Below are 20,396 nucleotides of genomic sequence, written 5' to 3' on the forward strand. Positions count from 1 at the left end.
TCCGCCCCGCCCCGCTCCGCCCCGCCGGGGACATCTGGCTCGGTCAGCAGCGCTTCAACTTGTCCGGGATGCTGCGGCCCCGAGAACGCCTGCCCGAAAATACAATTACAAGAGCCGAGTGGAAATGGTCTAAGGAAAGGACGGCACAGCCAGAGAGCTCAGTAAAACCAGGCGAAGTTATAGATGAATAATTCTGGAAAAACTTCCCGAATGTTGCAATGAGGATGAGGAACGGGGCTGTGGTGTGCTCTGTACCGTCATCATTTGGATGTGTCTGGCGTCTCCTGCCTGAGCCAGAGCTGTCACACAGGGCCTGGGGTGGCAGCTGCAGCAGGACAAGTGATGGCACAGTCCAGGGCAGCAGTGACAACAGGCTCCCAGTTAACAGCCACAGACTTTACTGGGAAACATCACTGACAGGTCTTGGGACAAAGTGCGCTGTCTTCATCCAGCATCCAGTTTTAGCAATGCTTTCGTTTGTGCATAATTTTCCTAGCTGATAATAACCCACCGTATTTTAAAGGTGGTTTTACAAAAAGAGATTAAATATTGAATCCTTTCTAGGTCTTTTCCACCTGTAGATACCAGACAAAGCATGTCCTCATGTCATTACAAGGGTAAGACTCAGGAGACAGAGGTATACACTCTTTTAGCCAGCCATAATCACACAAGAAACAGCACTGAACGATTTGTGATAAAACTGCCACACACAGGTCTTAGCAGGGCATTTTATTTCTGTTCCTTGAGGAAAAGCAAACAGAATACCCATGACAGAGTGTGTGTGATCTGAGACAGGGCATCTAGAAAAGGTCTAACAATATGCACCAAGCAGTTTCCTATGTCAACCACATGGTTGTCTTGCAAAGTACTTTACCTCTCCATCCCATCCTGTTCCACACAAGATCTTACCTCTTTCTAAGATACAGTTACAGGACTGATGACTTCTTTTGCTTAAAATATGAATTAAAGCTACAATTAAATATTTATTCCTGGAAATCTTTTCTGCTTTGTTTTGTGCACCAAAACTGCTTGTTCCAAGGTGGAGGAGGATGAACACACTACATGAGCAAGCACTGTTCAGAGCAGTCCCTCCAGTCACACAGTCTGGGATTACAGCTGTGCTTTCCTCGAAGGATCGGCACTCCTGAGTCATCCCTCTTCCTTCCCTCTCTCCCTCTGCTTCCCAAGCAGAAATGCACAGCCCTTGGGAGATCCATGGCAATGGATGCCCACAGCCTCAGGCTGGTTTTCAACGCCAGACGCGGGGTTTGAGGGACCCTCCCTGTGAGAGTGTGTGTTTGTGTGCGTGTGTGTGTGCGTATCCCCAGCTCCCACAGTTAGGAAATGGGATTTTGCCTGCCTCCTTTTTTCAACAACTGCCCGAGACAGGAGAGGTTCCAGCTTCCCCCAAACTCCAGCTTGTCTCCCTCTCTTCTCCTTTCTGTCAGTACAATTACTGACGATCAGTTAATCATTTCCAGCCCACGTGCCTACCTTGCTCCTTCTGTCCCTGGTGTGGGGTGGCCGGCAGTGGGGCAGCTCCTTCCCAGGATGCAGACAGGGCTGGGAATCTTCCCTACGGCCGATGCTTCTTGGGTTGGGCCAGCAAGGGACACCTCACAGCTGGGAGGAGGGCAGGAGGAGGTCCAGAGCTGCAGGACTCGCCTGCCTCTCTCCTTCCTGCTGGATGATCCCCTGCTTACTCAGACACAGCTCTGGGCTGTTGCAGGGACTGAGCACTCTCCTCAGCAGTCCTGACAGGGAAAAAAACTCAGAAGGATTTCTTGATAGCATAGCATCCTTTTCCCCCTTTTCATTCATTTAAAGTATCCAAAGTGCAATTACTTACACAATTTGAGTCAAGGAAATGAGTGTGTAGGGGGAAAATGTATCAGGTAATGTGATTCATTAGTAGTGGTGGGTGATACACGTCCCTGTGCAGCAGCAAGGATGAGGTGGCTTGAACAGCTCTTAAATAATTAGATGGGTGCTTCTTGTCAACATAGGGCGAATAATGCCCAGCTCTATTAGAAAGGCATGAACTTACCTAGGATTGCTCCACACATTACAAAGGCAATCCTCATTTCCAGTTCCGGACTATTTTTCAGAACTATTTAATCTAAAAGATATTGTTGGCACAAGCACAGAGAGTGTAGGCTGGTCATGAATGGACTGTGCCTGGAAATTAGAAATAGGCTCTTAAAGATTAGAGCAATAAGATTGTAACAGAGAATAATAGGAGGAAAATACCCTTAAGTCCTTGAATATGTGGCATATTAAGTATGCTTCAGTCCAGAGTGCTCTACTGCACTTCATGTTCTCATGTCCAGTCCCCATACTGGCTGGGGGCCCTTTCACTTAAGGCTGTTTACTATATAATGGGATACACTCATTCTATTTTACCAGATCAATTTTTTCCTACCAGGCATCTGACAAGCTATTGTGTGCTCTCAATATCTTAATCATCTGTAATTTTGAATCATGCTTCAGATGAGCTCTGTTCAGTTTGCAAAGCGTAGGAACTGAGGACGTCTTTGCTGTTCTCACAAAAATCATAGCAGCAAGACCCAGAGGAAAAAAAATGGTCATAAAGAAAAGAACCTCATGCTGTGGTTAGGGTTAAAATTCAATTCATGTTAGCTAAAGGTACAAATAACCTTGCAAATACTTTACAGAGATTTGAAATAATAAAAACAAAGCCCCAAATTGCCATTTAGTCATCAATAACACAGTGTACTAAAAGTAGCACTAACACAACCTTCTTAACAAGGATTTAACGAGCATCTTTCCACCTTTCCCTCAGGGAAGGATCTAGCCCCCAAACTTAGTTATCAAATCCAGAGCACTCTTAATAGCAGGGTGAGAAATTAGTTCTGGAGCCCCACAGCCAAGCTTGGGACACTATGTCATGGACAAGAAGTAGGTCAGCTCCAGGTTGTAATCACCTCCCATTTTGTCATCCTGGAAGGTGTAGCAAAACCCTACCAAACAGGTATTGCTTAACTCCTAATCTGGCCAGCTGGCTATTTCATTTGGCTACTGAAACAGTGAGAGCTGGCATGAGCTTGCCTTGAGCAGGGGTATCTTCTTATGTTCCTTTTTTCTTTTCTTGCACTAAAACAGTTCCAGGTTCTTTATTAGGAAACAAGGGACTCCATACCAGTGCAGAAGTCATCAGGGAGCAGCTTGGCAGGAGGCACAATCCATCCAGTCGCTGCAGATTATTTTTTCTCTTTGCTAGCTTTTTTTCAGGTTCCACTCCTTCTAAAGAAAGATTATGTTTATCATGAGCAGAGGAATCTTTTGATGCATCAGTCAGAAGCTACACAGCTACCAAAGATTTTAAGGTCAGTCAGGCTGTCTCTCTCTTGGTCCTGATACAGTCACCTAATATTCAGCTCTCAAACCTGATTTTTCAGATCGTTTGTCTTCAAAGTCAAAAGGATAAGTTTTTTACTTCAGGAAAAATAACATCTATGGATTGTGCTGAAGTAGAAACACAGAAAAGCTGAGCTTTTCAGCAAAGTAAACTCCAGGAAAATTGGGGTGTTTTAAGACCATATGTCTTGTCTATTTGGTGTTTTTACTTCACATGCCATAGGCTTCCTTAAAATAACCCAAACCCATTCTATTAGAAAAACACCACCTTAAAGAAGAACAGTTTCTCTGTAATTTACTTTTGTTAATATTGACTGCCTGTCAGAAATAAAATACTGTTCCCTGCTCCCTGCTCTTCAGCTGCCGCCTTCTACCCCTTCCTTCTGTTGTTTGTGTTTACTCTCAGTCATTATCACCAGTTGCCTCATTGGCCACTCTGCTTGCTCTGTGGAGACTCACATCCTTCAGCCTCTGCCCTTCCTGAAAGCTTCACCTGCGCTTCCAGTTACCCCTGGCAAACTCAGCATTGCCTCCACCATCAGGCCTGTCTGCTATGAACTCTCCATGAGATGCCAAGCAGCTTCCTTTCCGTCCTGTTCTGAGATCCACGGGGTTTGCATTATGCATGTAGGAGGGTCAGGCCGGGAACTGATAGGCAAAGGGCATTAACATTTGAAGATAAGATGCAGCATCACAGCTGAAGTTTCCTTTCCAGGTACAAAGTGTTACCAAGGGGTTAATCTACATGTGCAGTGCAAGGCACAGAGCAACCATGAGCACTGAGGAGTGGGGAACCTCCTGAGTATACACACTGTGCACAGCACTGAATCAGGCAGCTCTTTTTGGAGTACAAAATATAGAAGCAGCTGCTCAACAAACTTATTGCTATGGCCTTCATACAAGTTTCCAACTTTGAACTGGAGCAAAGATCAAACTGACTCATATTTTACTAATTCTGACAGATCTCATGATCCAAAGATGGCAGCTAGTTAACCAGTCAGACTGCTGAGCCACTCTTTGACAAAAGTGCATATATATAATGTTGTGTTATCTGCAGCCATTTAAATATGTTTGTTTTACCACACACTGGATGATAATATTCAGAATTCACAATGATGAAGAATGATGATGCTAATGATCACATAATTTATAATGATGACATGCTGATAGCTGATTATAGGGAAAAAAAGAAGAAAATAAAATGGCAGCTTTGCTCTGTCCAAATGAACACACAGCAAAATCTTTATGGTGAAAAAGAGCCTAGAAAACAATCCTCTCCCACATGTGGCTTAGGTTGTCGTGACTTGCCTCGAGAGATGGCAACTGCCTGGAGAGAAACCACCAACACAGAGCACGTAACCAGCAGCATCCCTTGAACCTGTGACAGCTGCAGCTGCTGGGAGCTCAATACAAAGGCTGGACATTTCCATGTTTCTTCTTCCCTCACTACCTGTCCATCTTCAGATTGTGTACTGTTGTCTTCTTTCCCCAGTCTGTCTGTTCTGTTTAGATCCCAAACTGCACAGAGAGGTCACGTCTGTGCTTAAACTGTACATGCTGCAAAGAGCTCTGTTCGTTATCAGTGGATACTCTGTCATAGCTGGGATTAAACTGATACAGATATTTTGGTAAAAGACTGGCTCTTATTAGCAATATGAATTGACTGGACAAATAGATTCTTCCAAAACACTTGTAAATGCAACACACCACACAGCAAGAAAAATTACCAGGTGGAGTTTTTTTCTTGAAAAAAGGATTAGATGGAACTCCCCATGGTGCTAGAACTATTAAGTGAATGAAAACAGAGATGGAAAATAATACCATGGAGAGAGATGAGTACAAGGCTCCAATGTCCCAGCATCCAGAAGATTCTGTGCACTCTCATTTCCAGAAGTTTGGAGCAGAAACCGCAGTCACAGTCCATGTAACAAGATGCTATTTCTTGTGTTAGTGATCATTGTGATACATGGGTTAGAAAATTTGTGTTTGTTTAATTTTAGGCAAGGATCCCATCAGCGTTTTCACTCCCACACCAGGGAGGGAGAAATGCATTCTCTTGGCTACATTTCTTAATGTATGGTTACTTGTTTCAATCTACAAAACACAATTAAAGGCAGAATCTCTGTCCATTTTTTCTCTTAAAAAACACTGGCTATTAAATCTCATGCACACATTACTTCAAGTCTTCTGCAAATTGACAACAACAAGTTAGATCTGGCAAAACAAGGGTGTTTTCACAGGCTGGCAAGCCTGCCACTCTTGAAAGCCTACTAGGTTTAAATATTTAATGATCAGTCATGGCATTCATTGTCCTAATAAATTCTTTTTTTAGATACGAGTCTGAGGAGTCTCAGAAAGTGCAATCAGGCTGTGCTGGAGACCTGTAGAGGCTTCTCACACCAAACAGTCAATAGCTACACTTGCTAGGAAAAGAGATGGGAAGGCAGAATTCTCTGCCCTGTTCCGTTAGATTGATGCCATAAAAAGGGCAGATTGCCTTGAGATAAATTGGCATCACAAAGCCTTTTCTTTATATCCTTCATGTTCGTGGCATTTTTTACTTAGAATTAAATGAAATGGAAACTTTTACAATGTTGAAATAAGGAAAATTCTTTCTTGGAAGGCAGTGGACAGATGTAAGCTCCTCCCATGCAGAAGAACTGTGCAGTGGGTGCATGTGAACACAGACATAGGTTGGGTTCAGCCAGGCAGTGGGGCACACCATTTGGTTTAGAACCCCAAGGAGCACTTGTGGGGCTGAAGGAATATAAGAAATAAAACTGACAAATAGTCAGAAAAGAGTGTCTGAAGTCATCTTTTGGAAAGAATTGAGGTACTTTCAGCCAAACGCTCCTCCTCTGATTGGGGTTTCTAACCCTCCCTCCCTTCAGGAGCTAAATATTTACCCCATTCCTTTCTGCAAAACCATAGCCAGAGGGGGATTGGTGCTTTTCCCCTTTTTTAGTAGCTGAAGGGTCAGGATGCTTAATGTCCTGAGCCATCCCAATGAGTGTGGGAACCTCCAGCAAAGGCAGTTCTTAGGGAAAACAAGACTTCTCCAGGGTCTCTCAACTGGTCTCTGTTTGCCACAAATGTACAAATGATCTGAGATGGGCCTTGAGTACTGGCCTCTCCTCATCCAGAAGATTCCTCTCATCAGTAGATGATCCTGTAACTCCTTCACAACTGGATTAATAAACTTTGGACTGTCCTTAGCAAAAAGAACTGCATTGACTGAGAGCTGAGACCACACAGATCCACAAGAGATACACATTCCAGATGTAGACTCAGACCAATTCAGATGGAAGAACAGACTAAACCCCACTCCCTCAATATCTTTGGTGAAGTGCTGAGTGTTATGACATCTTGCATTGCAGAGAATAGTTCTTGGGAAATTATTTTGCTCTAAGTGAAGCCAATAATAAAATGTCTGCTGTTTCCCAATGAGATCCAGGCAAGGCACACAGTGCATTCAGCTCCTAGAGAAAGAAATGTGTGAAGATGGACACATTACCAGATAATAGTGCTCCCTACCCTGGCGTTTCTCTTACAGCCCCATGGACAGAAGTTGAACTGTGAGAGTTCATTAGCACCCTTCCTTTGGGCCCAGGGTTTTATACCCTGCATCTGATACTTAGATGATGATGCACCATGAATACTCATGTCTAAACAACAGAAATCAAAACTGGTTTGAAAGAGATGTTGTGAGAATTCTGGTTTGCAGGAAAAAGAGAATGGTGTCTACAAGGATAAAAATCTCTCCTTTCAGAGCAACAGGATTGATCTGGCTTGTTAAACCCACCCAATAAACAGTGGTGCTGTTGTTTTTTTAACTGCAGCTTGTCCTTATGAAAGAAGCTTGTTTATGCTTTCCACAACGTTCACAAGTTCCTTTTATGGCACTTCATATTTCTCTACTGCACAACTGAATAGAGATTAGGAAAAAATGTTGCTGTGCTCTATTTCAAAGGGCTGTACAATAATGACAACTGTACTGTCCTTTGCATTAAGTCCAGGACAGTCACAACTGATGGCATCTTGCAAAGAGATCAATAGGATGAGCTGGTAAAGATGAACATGCTTAAATATGATTGCACAATTCTCAGAGAGTACTTTTACAGATCAGATCCCTGGCAAGAAAGTAGTCATTAGTGTATTGAGGTGAAAAATGCATGGGAATATTTTCACTCATTCTCTTGCAGAACTTCACACTTCTCCATTTAAACTGCTGCTGCATTCCACCTCGAAGGAAATCCCTCCAAACTTATAAAGGGGGTCCCAATACAACAAACTATTTAATCCTGTCAGTCAATATTTAGTTGAATGCACAGGAACTGCACTGAGTGGGTAGAGACGTGCTCACTCTGTATTTTATGTTGACAGAAACATTCACGTGAGGTACAGGCAAACATAAACAATCCTTGACTCCAGGAATTCAATGTACTTTCTGCAACTCTGTGTGCAAGATAAGACCAAACACTGACAAAGAACTTGACAATTGAAAAACTGAATAAAAATTGTTCATCTAATTTTGAATCTTCATCAGGAGCTCAAATATCAGAAAAACTGCTCAAAAATGTGTGCGTGTGGAAGAGTCAAGGACAGGTCAAATCCTCTGTACAGATTTGAAGGAGTAAGGGAGTAAATGTATTAAGTCAACAAGTAAATGAGATTTAAAATCAGGCAGTGCCATGTCCTTTGGATGGATGTGTATTGAGGCTCCCCGCAGTCATTCTGGGGGAAGGGTCTAGAACCAGGGTGAGGCTGCTGTGGCTCCTGCAGGAAACTGCTGAGTTCCTTGTGCTGGTGCCTGCAAAGGTCGGTGCTCACTAAATTCCACCGTGTCACTGTGACCTTGTTTGTGCAGGAGCTGTGGCAGCAGCAATGAGCCTCCAGAACATTCTGCAGCAGAGAGGAGTTGCAGTTATCCTCAGCTCTGATTAGCCATGGCTGTGGAGATGTTACACACATCACATTTCCCAGCAGTGACCCCGCTCCCGTCACCAAGAGGAAATGCTTCCCAGCCCTTTTGTTTCAAACAAAGCGAACAGGAAATACTCAGCTACCTTGCTCCCAGTCTTTCACCATCCATTTCACTGCTTCCTGCCTCTATCTATTTTGGGAGAGAAGTGTTTAAGAAAATTGCCTCTTCCACAGTTCAGGTTTCGCTTACAGAGGCAGACTGAGCCTTCAGTGTCTCACTGGGTGGGGAAAGGGCAGGAGCAAAAGGAGGATGAAACCAGGACTGCTCACAACATCTGCTTCTTTTAGTTTTAGCCTTTTGTTCCTTTTAACTTAGGGCTGTTTCTCATAGCATGGAGAAATTATTCATGAATATTCTCTCTGTAGTGACAGTCTGGAATCCTTTGGCAGTGGGAACTGGCCGTGCACGAGCAGGCATCACGGTATATTTTTTTTTAACTCTTTAGACTGACAGTTCCAGGTGTTTGATTTCATTAGTTATTTGAGCAGAGTCTATGCTGGCTCTATATTTTTGGAAAAAAAAAAAAAAGCAACCAAAGAATTTAATGCAGTCTAACAATTTCTTGTCATTTTCAGAAAATGTTGAGGCATTAATGCAATGCTAAAAAAATGCATTCCTCTTTGTATGGTAAATACATAAGTATAGAAAGATGATGTGTTTGTGTCACACTAGTGTATGACACTGGGGAAGATTGGAAACATAAGAGAGGTGTTTGCACAAAGATGGCAGCTTAAAGAGGCTGTCCTTTCTGCTTACAATGAGCTTCAGTGGTGCAGAAATATCACATCTTTGTTGGTTTTTTAGGGAATATTGAAAATTTTTTTATGCCAACACCACGGCAGCTGACAAGGAAAAGGCCAAAATAAGGGTGCTCTGATCAGGGAAATTTTTATACCTACTCTCCTTTCACCAGCCATATTTCCTCAAGATGAAACAAGTCATTGGAAAATATAAAATTTATATTTGTAAAAGGAAATTAATTGAACACTTCCTACTAGTTCATCAGGTCAGTTTGCACCTCATCCTCTCCAGATTTGCAGCTGCACAGCTGGGTGTGTGTGTTTAATCCCTTTCTGCTGATCTCTGTTTATCTTTTTACTCTGGTAAAGATTTCACAGGCAGTCTGTAGAAAGCTATTCCTGCACAAAGATGTTCAAGAACAATAACCCCAATCCATGCTCAGTTGTGTATGTGTTAGTGACAGCTTTGAGATGTGTCTCACATCCTTAAGCCTGGGGAAAACAGAGAGAGCACACATGAGGCAGAAGCATTTGCCAGCTCTGATTTTTTCAGAATGACACCGAATTCAGTGCTTGGTTCAATTAATCATTTAGATGATCCCATGACTAATTCCAGTTTCTCTTGAAGTAAATAGGAGTAAATAGGAATAAATAGAAATCAACATCTCATATCATAAGCACCAAAGAAAGAAGAGGGCTCCTTTAGGGTTCTTTAGGGTTTCTCCAGGTATGAGCTGTATCCAGGTGACAACAGTAATGCAGCAATCTTTTTCATTTCTTTTTTAAATTTTCTCCTGTTGCCTTGTGTTTTTCCATTTATCCTCCTCCTGCAGTCTCAAATTCCAGACTGATGGACTAGAACTTGCTGTATAAAGGATTATTTTATTAATCATATAAATTTTTGTACATGATTCAATACTCAACCTAGACACATAAGTGGACATGAGAGGAATAAAATCTCTGGGCTGACTCAGTAAGAAATGCTCACTGAATTCATTCTGTGAGCAATGAGGCGATTCCTCACTCTGATGTTAATTCTGCTGCAACTCCACCAATGCTATCACTTCACAGCCTCTGGCAATACCACCTCAGTAATAGGTTTGTAAGTTTTTACTGTTATTATTATTATTGTTATTAAAGTTTGTGAATATCTTAAATGCTGCATTATGGCAGAGATGCTTTATGCTAAATGCAGTGTTCCATTTAGTGCAATCTCTATTTTCCAATTCAGTCCATGTTTTGTTTTGAGCTGATTCAGAGTGAAATTGCTTTCAATTTTTCACTTTGGCCAGGCAATTGGAGAGGCAGCCCTGCAGCCTCACCACTGTGCTGCCACCAGGTACTGAATTGTTCAGGGATGACTTGCAGAGTAGCTTTTCTTTGGAAGAAATTGGTCAGTCTCAGATCTCCCTTTTGTCTGAAGACATTCACAATCTATGCATGTGAAAAACACAACGAAAAAAAAACCCCAAACCAGATATTACTTATATTTTCAAGTTCCTAATGATGTACTCAGGTGCTTTCATGACAAAGGAAAATGTGCTGATGAAACAGACTTGAAAATAAAGAGGTTTAAACTTGTTGAAGCTCAAATATCCCAGCAACACCTGGTCTGGGAATCAGCAGACTGGGAATCAGCCAAAGCACTCCATGCTCATGGATTGTAGCACTGACTCTCCCAATTTTCCTTCATTTGGTAAAGGTAAGGAGTCTGCATCCCAGCTTTTCAGAGCATCATGAGGGAGAACTCAGAAGGAAGATCTGAGCTGAGCCTGCTGAACACAAAGACTCCCTCCCATCCCATCCCAGGCCATAGCCTGGTGTGGTTTTTCGTCTTCTCAAGCTACACACATTTCTCAGCTCTTTAAACACCGTGCTGTCTCTCAAGCATGAAATCTGAGGGCAGCCAATTGTTTGGCACAGAGAGTAAAAGTGTCAGAGGAAAAAGCACAGAAACAATGGCCCTTTGACAAGGCAGCTTCACAGCTTTGATGTGTCCTCTCTCTCCTTTTCCCTAATTAACTCCACGGCTACTCTGTGCACAGAACTCGAAAAATGCTCTTGTACTGGAGCCATTTGGGGTTATTTTTTGCACTTCTCATCTTGCCATGTGTGTCTAGTCTGTAGCAGTTCTTCAGTCTGTTGTCTGCAGAGATACTTTGAACTATGTCTTAATTTGGCGTGTTGGAATACAGACTATTTGAGACATTATGGACTATTTCTTAAGGTAAAACAGCAAAGTAGAAAATTACAATATTGTCAGTTAGTCCAAATTCATTGTCCCAGGGCCAAAAAACTCAGCTATTTCCCAGTCACAAGAGCCATGAAGCTGCCAGGCCAGGATGTCTCCATTTCTGCCAATGCTGACACAACTGTCAGGTCTTTTGTAGTCAGCATCACCCTAACAGGCAAATATTTACTCTTCAAATATTGCCCCACCTTCCAAAAGATGTAAAACTCACTAGCAGGCGGTGGATTTTATTTTAAACAATGTGCCTGTCTTGTGGCTCCATTCCTGACTGAGAAATTGCTTATATTGGTTTTCCCTCAAGGGCCTCACTTACAGTAAACAAAATTAGGGCTAAAGACATTATCTACCATTAGAAACTGCCTGTTGCTTTTAGCTTTGCTTTGGGTGTAGTCTGCTCTAGACACAAGCCATCCCTCAGTGATTAGGGTGCTGCAGCTCCATCTCTTGGAACCCTTCTTAACTTTAAGGGGTGGACAGCATTAGGTGCTGCAGGCTCTAAATCACAGTATAATGACTTTACTTTAAAAATGCTGCAAAATATTTTAAATCTGGTTCCAAATTTAAGCTGGAAAGGCTGTGCTGCTGCTGGCTGGCACACCAGGCTGGCTAAGAAGGCAGACAGGATGGTGGTACGTGCTTCCCAGGAATGTGGAAACCCATCTTTGCATTCTCCTTCTGCACCAGCTTTGGTTTTATGGTGAGTGACTGATGAGTGGCTTTGTCAGGAGCAAGTGTAAGAGGCTTAAATCAACATTTCCTGGCTTTGTCCTGAGAGTGACTTTATTCCCAGAGGATGCCAGCTGGGCAGAGTACTGATAACCTGTCTATCCTGGGAAGGAAGGAATTTTTCACACTTCCTGTGTGTGTCAGTGCAAGCTGCTTAATTTCAGTAATTCCTGTGCAAAAAGCACATCTCAGACAGGCACAGGCCACGGACACACCTCCTGCCAGCAGATCCTGTTACAGTCCCTCCCCACGAGAGAGTGAGAACCCGAGCCTGAACTCCCCGACTCTGTGCTGCTCAGGGGTCTCATCCCTCAGGGAACTCACGGAACACCCAGAAGTGTTTCAGAGCAGAGCAGGAGGCTGACGGGCTAGGGCAGAATGTGACTGATCAGCCCCTACAAAAGCACTGATGAAGCAACTCTGGGTCTTTCTCTGCTGTCACTCATGTCATTTGGGTTTTGTCAACTCTGCTGATTAATGCTGTTACAACAACCCAGAGACAGGTTGCAAAGGCAGATGGGAAAGTGTCACAGCTGACAGACAAAAAAGGAAAAAAACAGTATTTCTGAGCTTCTTAATGCACTGGTCTGTCTGACTGCTCCAGGAAAAGCTGAGCCCTTTCACCATGAGCCACTGAGAGCAGCACTCAACCAACAGCACAGCAAGAGAAATACTTTCATTTGCTCTGCAGAAAAAGCTCCATTTCACAGCAATGCCACTGCCACTGCATCTATTAATCACTGTTTTGACCATTTTCTGAGAAATAAAATGAAATGGATGCCAGGAGCAAAGAGGTCAAGGAAAAAGACTAGGTTCAGCCATGAAAGGTTTTATCATCTTTTAATTTCTTGCATAATGTCATTGTTATGTTCCTAATTGATAGAGGCACCAAGACACAGATGAGTTATAGTATATTTCTCTGACCAGTAATTTTGCAAGAGTTAATGAGAGACAGAGCAGTGCAAAGCATATCCAGAGGTACATAATCTAACTTATTCTTGTTTAATTATTATTTTTTGAGAAGAAGCACTTCCCCTCCAAGCAGGGCTGCTCAAGAGAAGCAGGCTGTGTTCAAATTAATCTGCTCTGTGACCTGTCAGTTGCATGAGTTCCTTATGCTCTGAAAGTGAAATCATTTGGTTAGGAGCACCAGTGTGTCTCTTGATCTTTCAGTACGTAACCACTGGTCATCTTGCCTGTCAAAGTATCTGAGAAGCAAATAGAGCACCTCATGTACAGCACTGAAATCCTCCTAAAAAGTGTCCAGTAAAATGCAGCTGACTCATGTCAGAGTTTTGTGCTGAAGGAGTCCTCTGTATCTTCTTTTTCAGGCTAACATACTCAAAGCCACTTCAAAATTAAAAATGGCATTACAGAGCTTCAGACACTGCAAAACTAAGCTAAACTCAACTGAAACACTCGGCTTGTGCTGGCACATAGTCATCATGCTCTCTCCCACAGTGCCTCCTAACAACACTCACACAAACAAATCAGCTTTGGATGGGTTCTGCTGACGTTATCTTCTCTTCCCACGTCAACATTTTAAGGACCTCCACAAAAACAACCCAAGGAGTTTAGAGCACAATAACTTTGGCATGTTCTATTGTCTTATCTTTTTCTTTCTGTACAGGCTCACGCAGACAGCCAGGACAATTCCCACTTCCTGCACTTATTAGACTGCCCAGCCAGGTCAGTTTTTCGTTGTGTCTAATTTCTGGTCTTTGGGGGTGGTTTTCAATTATTTTACTATCACCAAATACAGGGATGTTTCATGGCTCGCTCAGCAAGCTGGCACAGTTGCCATCCAAGTGAAGGGCACAGCAGCCCAGCCAGCTGGTGCCCACAAGGGTACACTGTACAGGGGCAGAGAACTTCTCTCCTCATGCCAGAAAAAATAAAGCTGGATCAGTCTGGTTTTCACTTGACCATGGTGTTCACAACTACCAACCTCCCCAAGGTACATGGTTGCTTTTTCACAGGGCCTGCAGAATAAGGGCAGCATTAAAAAGGGTGGAATTTCAGCAGTTATTTGGGACTGAAACCTGAAATAGCAGAAAATGGCTTTAAACTGAGCGAAAGCAATTTGTAAATTAGAAGGGACATACCCCAACATAAAGATGTGGTTTCACAGCCTGACAGGAGAGCGTTAAGCAAGTTCTACAGTGCAGTAAGTACCTTAACAATCATCCTGCTTACATCTGATTTCAGGATAATTCCCTCCCTGATCTCCTGTACTACTTTTGCACACCTTTAACTCTCTACAAGTCTCTCTTGACATCGTTTCAGACACAGGCTGATAAACATTTGAACGTTGCTGGACAAGTTTCAGAGAATATTTCCAGGCACAAGACTAACTTCCTGTTGTGTTCCATCAAGAAGAGCACTGCATATAAAGTAGAAGGGATCATTTTAATGAGTAAGGGCTTGATACCTCAGCTGCTGCTCAAGGCTCAACAACAGGGTCATTCAGGTATGAGAGGACTCCAGGAGCAAGTCCAAAAATAACTTTAAAGGTACCTAAATTGTAAGGAACAGGATTACGGAGCACTGCAGGTTCTGGCCCCAACTTCAGCTGCAGAAGACAATCCCATTATCCTGTCCCCACACAGATCTTTGAATGGCCTACTTTGAACTCAGTGATGGAAAGGATTCATTGCTTTTAAGCTGTAATCTTCATGGAAGAGATGAGATACTGGATTACAGACCTTGTGAGTGACCAATAATAGGCAATACTCTTTCTTGTTGCATTTTTCATGGAATAGATGATAAAAAATGAAGTAGATGGCTCCGGGTTTTCCATTACTCGTTTGCTTTTGTAATTCCCTAATTTTTGTTAACTATTCTGTAAAATTACTTGGAACCAGATATTTTGGGATACCAAATATGAATACATTTTACCTTGAGGCTTCTAAAAGCAAGAAGCAGAGGGGACAGAGGTGTCTCGGACCTGTCAGTGCCAGAATCCCGGAGCTCTGGAGCTCTGCAGGCTGAAGAGGGCAGCAGCCTCTAACCCAACCTCAGCAAGGTGAGCTGCACCCAGAAGAAAGGCCATGTGTGTTTGTGGGGTTGGAATCCACTCCTACACACCGACTGCTGGGGTATCCGTACAATCCCAGCGAGAGTTTTCCATTTTAATACAATACTGGTTCTATTTATTAATGTGACACCAATGTGCGTTTTTGATTTTATGACATTGCTTTCTACATGTCACAGTCACAATCTCAAAAACTGCAGGTGTATATGGTTAGTGCTTTGCAGATAACTTGTATAAATTATTCTTTGGCCAACACTGCCTTTATCAACACCAGCGACACAGAAAAGCTGCTTTGTCCTTTGTGCAAGTCAGAGTACAGGGAATGCTGCTCTTCCTCTTTTCTGGCAGATTTTTGTTAAGTGCTCTGGAAGTTCAGTCAAGGGAACGAGGTAAAAAAAGACATGATTATGAAGTATAAAAAAGGAATATATGTTGTCTTACAAAATGTCACTCTCTACCTACCAGGCAGGTGAAGCAATCTTCCAAGAAAATCTCAGCATAGAAATACCAAGAACACGTTGCATTTCCAGGAATTTACTGATTGGGATTTGTATCTCTGATAATGTCAGTAATTCAGGCATTAACCTGCCATAACTAGCAGCAGCTGTGCTGAGCTCTTTCCATCCTTTCTCTTATAGAAACCATGCTCTAACCTGCTGCTTCTTTCAAGTGAGGAAATTGAAGGAAGGTCCAGGTGTTCAAGATTTAAATTTAATTCTCTCAGAAAGAAAAAGAAAAAAGAATAATTTTAGATTATTTTGTTTGCTTCTAGAAGCTGAAACAGAATATCTCAGGTTGGAAGAGACCTACAGGGAACATCAAATCCAACTCCCTGCTCTTCACAGGACTACCTGAAATTAAACTTGGGAAACAGACCTGAAAACCAAACGAAAAAAAATCCATCTAAACTCATAAGCTATGGGTGCCCAAAATTAACAAAAGGGTGCATTTGCCAGTGCAGGCCCCCACACTAGGACTGAGGTTAATTACTGGCCCAGTTAATTAGAGCACTCCAGAGCCTCTGGGAGCCTCCCCCAGGCTGAACCTGCAGCAGCTCCCTTACCTCAGGCTCCTCCTGGCTGCAGGAACTTGAAGCCCCTCTCATGAGAGGGATCAGGCACTGGGAATCTGTGGTTTTGTGCCTTTTGCATCCTTCGACCTCGTGGTACCAGCCAGGAGCGCACCCACCCCTCTGTGTGTAGCAGCATTCCCTGGGGGAAGCAACTCTTAAAACATTCTGATTGCACTTGCAACAAGTCTTTGCAAAGCCTGTGCAAAATCAGCACCATCTTTGCCCAGGAACAGATAGTCCTGGCCTATTTAAACTGTGTTCAATCTCCTTGTCCACTTTTATAATCAAAATAGAGTTCTAGGGACAACTGGAATCCTGAGATACTTATTCTTCTGACTGCACCAAGGTGTGCCATTAGGCAATAATTCAGGCATCTGACCACATGCTGTTTGTTACATCAGAAACATCCCAGACTTGCAAGCCAGTGCTACTGATCAGCTCTTTCCAGCATCTCAGTCCTCACCACTGAATTAATTACCTGGATCTGGGTAATAAACTTCCCAAGTGACCCTGAGGGTTAAGGGCTCACTCCTCTTCCTTCCCAGATCAGCATGATGATCTGTAAGGTGGTTTTGTCATGTGTATCATGTAGGTGGCAATCCTGTTGATTCCCCTTGTTGGAAAAATCAGAAAGCCCCTTAATTCAAGCAGAAAATGTTAAACCTCTTGGACATGCCAAGCACAGCCCAGCTGTATAATCACCACTGTCAGCGCCACAGTCACGTCAACAGAACAGGCTTTGTTCTCCTTGCATGAAATTTCACAATTCCCTATTTTTTTCCAGTCTGGGGGTCTAATCCTTCATGGTTCTGGCTGTAGCAGTCGTTAAGGTGTGATAATAACCAGCAGATGCCATTCCATTCCTGTAGCAGGGTGTCTCTGCCGTAGGTTTCACACTGTGCTCCATCCCTCCGAGGCATCAAGGGCTCAGCAGTGACCTCACAGCTCCCACTGATTCCCTGCAGTTCTGCCTGCCTTGTCCAAGCCAAACTGTGTGGTTCAGGCTGAAAGCACAAGAATTCCTCTTGGTAGCAGGGATGTATTTGCAGGAAAGCAGAAATTGCTGTGAATGCAAGGACTTCTCACCTAACAGGACAGATTCTCCTCTTGAAAACCATTAACAGCCACGGTGGTCAAAACCAGCAAAAGCTTTAAAAAGTAAATTAATTTTGAGATGTTCTCACTGACTTTTCCCATGTATTGTTTCAAAAATTTTCAAATACCAAGTTAGGATTGTGGATTTTTTCCAACATCCAAAATAAAAAGAGGAAAACAATGAAATACTTTTCATAAAGGTATTCCTTGCAAACCAAGGGGGGAAGTCACTCATTTTCCTTTGATTCAGTGATTAATTTTAAATTAAACTGTTAAGTATTTTCTGCCTCACATCATTGATGAGTAAGACTACATGGATGTTATAACCATCTTTCTGACACCAAGCTCAGAGCTTTTAGAACTATTATTTTAAAAGGGAAAAAAAAAACAACCAACAAACAAAAAGGAAAACCCATGACTTTTGTGCTAGTAACAAAATTAACCGATGGCTGGGGTCTCAGAGCAGATGAATTGCAGAGGGTACAGCGATTTTTCAGATTCCTGCATGATGTGCTGCTGGTTCTCTTTCTACATCTTATTTCAATAAGCAAATTACCAGAAAAAGCCAGTGTCCAATTTGTCCTATGAGAGATGATTTTTCACGTGGAAAGCATTGCGCAGAAGTGGTTTCTGCTTTGAGCTGTGTGCCACGTGTCACCAAATATTTATTTTGCACATTACAGCAACTCATCTCTGGATCTTATCTGAGAAGAATGGTGTTTCATATTTGAGTCACTCTTACCCTTCTTGTGTCATCAGTGTTCCAAGAAAATGCTGCATTCAGATACCAAACAGGGCAGGCAAGTTCCCAGCCAAGAGAAGGTTTGTTCAGCTATAGCAAACTGGCATTTTAATTGGGAAAGGAATTTTTCTACCTGCACTATATTTATGGCAGACAATAGCAGGGGTATTCACAGGCACTGATATTTTTTGAATTACAAAATGCTTCCAGCTCCAGGTGTCAGTGACTGCACACAAACACCTGCTGGTGTAAACAGGAGGAGAACTGTGTGCACAAGGTCTCTGCTTTCTATAACTGGAGAAAGGGTTCAGATTTTTCACCAAGCTTTATTAGCAAAGGACCTTTACTCATTGATAGAGAAGCTATATCAAAATATGAGTTATCTGTAATAAGGTCTCAATTCAACTTTATTTTTGTCGTGCTTTTACAGAGGTTGCAGTCAGCAGGGCTAGAACTGAACACAAAACAGCAAGGAAGAGACAGTCTCACTTCAAAGAAGATATGAACTATTTAAAAGGGAAGAAAGAGAGAATTAAATCTCAGTTTCACCCACCTACAAGTCAGGAGCACAGCATGAGCCATTTGTCTGAGGCCCCCCTAAGGTCAATGGAAAGACACAAAAACTCCTTCATGCCCCATTCCACCTGCACAGGTGGGTGAACAAGGCCTGGCCATGAGGTGACCTGTCCTCACTGCTCTGCTGGGTGCTCTGTCCTGTCCTGGGCCAGACTGCAAACCTCCTAGAGCTTCCCCAGGGGCAGCCTCTCCCACATGGTTCATGTAGGGCTTGATATCCAGCAGCGCTCTGGCTCTGCAGAAATCCCCAGGTGAGAATTTACAGTCTTTATCTCACACAAAGAACCTTCTGATCTTAACTCCACAGTTAAAACATCCACAGTCAGAAACAGGGCTAACAACTACATGCAAAAAAACCCATAAAAATATTGAATCCAATTTTCCCATCCCATGAGAAACTGTGAGCAAAAATAGGAAAGAAGCCACCAATAATTGTGAGCAGCTCCTACGTGCAGCAAGTGGCTATTTTGTATGACGATAGGAAAAGCAATCATCACTTGATGGACTAATTTATAATGATTATTGCAGCCTTGTTGGTCTCTGATAGCATACATGATATTCAGGGGGCTGATACAATCTCTCTCCTTACCAAGCATCACACTGTTTCTCCTAGAGCAAGCACTGTAATTAAGATTGGGAAACAAAGCCAGTGATACGCACGTAACCCAAAGTTTAAAACCACTCACTTCCCCCACGGGCTGGAGAATCAGAGAGAGGTTGGCAGGGGAGCACAGCAGGCACAAAAACACGTCTGGCAGGAGACAGGAGGGGCTTTGCACCCCCTCAGCTCACCTGCAACAAAGGCTGCAGGTGACAGAACACCTAGTGCCACTGGGAGCAGGGGGCAGAGCTGGCACTGCCCCCCGTGCACCTGCAAAGAGCCCTTGGAGCTCCAGCCACGGCAGGGCCTTTCCCAAGTGTCAGCTTGGCAGCACCTTAAGTGAATTAAGGCTGTTGAAAATATTTAAAGCACTTGAGCCACCCTACATCACATCCTGAATGTGTTGTGCGTGAGTGCTTTTGGATGCACTCATGGTTTCATCACTTCTTTTCCTCTGCTGTTCAAGGAAAAGAAAAGGCATCCATCCCCTAAGAAATGGGCCCTCTCTCCCACGCTGATTTCCTGATATATAAATATATAGAAGGACTATCCTTAAATCCATTTTTTCTACAGATATTACCATTCTGACACGTCTCCTTTTTTTTTTCTTCAATAGAGTGTTTTCCCTAGACCTTAAAGCGCCTCTTCAAGGAATAGCACTTTGCAGTATGAACATGCAGTGACTTTCCTAAGAAAATATTGTCAAAATAAGGTCTCTTCACAGAGCATTTGAGTTTCAAAAAAGCATAATTTTACACATTTCTATTAAAATTGAGTTATTATGATCAGTCTGTTATTTTCATTTACATGAAGAGAACACAGAGGAGTGAATAACTTGCCCGATATCACATAAGAAACCTATGAAAGAGCAAAGGTTTGAAAGGCAGAAATGGGATCAGCCACACTTACTGTCAGCCATCCTTCCATATTTCTAGTTTAGCCTGGAGATGTGACTCTTGTGAGGTGACTCTGCAGCTACTCTGGTGATGTGTGTGTAGTGCACAAAGTGCTGAGCCTCCACTTGGGCAGTGAGACAAATCTGAGTAAGTGCTCTGTACCTGGTCCTTTGAGTCTGGAGAAGGTGGTGATGTGCTGTCACCATTAACAGCATCCAAAACCACCAAAACATCCATTAACAACAACAAAAAACTTCTGTTTGCAGAGTTTCCAAGCTGTGGTGACAAAAGGGGCATGAAA

At 42.9% G+C, this 20,396-nt stretch overlaps 1 protein-coding gene across 1 annotated transcript in view; it reads right to left on the bottom strand.

The window, feature by feature from the left end:
• The window catches only part of CARHSP1 (calcium regulated heat stable protein 1), a 36,358-nt gene extending 34,844 nt beyond the window's left edge, over nucleotides 1–1,514 (bottom strand). The window contains exon 1 of the mRNA XM_017733930.1: nucleotides 1,495–1,514. The gene's annotated coding sequence lies outside the window, so the exon portion shown is untranslated. The remainder of the gene's footprint in view (nucleotides 1–1,494) is intronic.
• Between the last annotated feature and the right edge of the window lie 18,882 nt (nucleotides 1,515–20,396).

The sequence above is a fragment of the Corvus brachyrhynchos genome, unplaced genomic scaffold (assembly GCF_000691975.1).
Source record: "Corvus brachyrhynchos isolate BGI_N302 unplaced genomic scaffold, ASM69197v1 scaffold5, whole genome shotgun sequence".
NCBI classification, from domain to species: Eukaryota; Metazoa; Chordata; class Aves; order Passeriformes; family Corvidae; genus Corvus; species Corvus brachyrhynchos.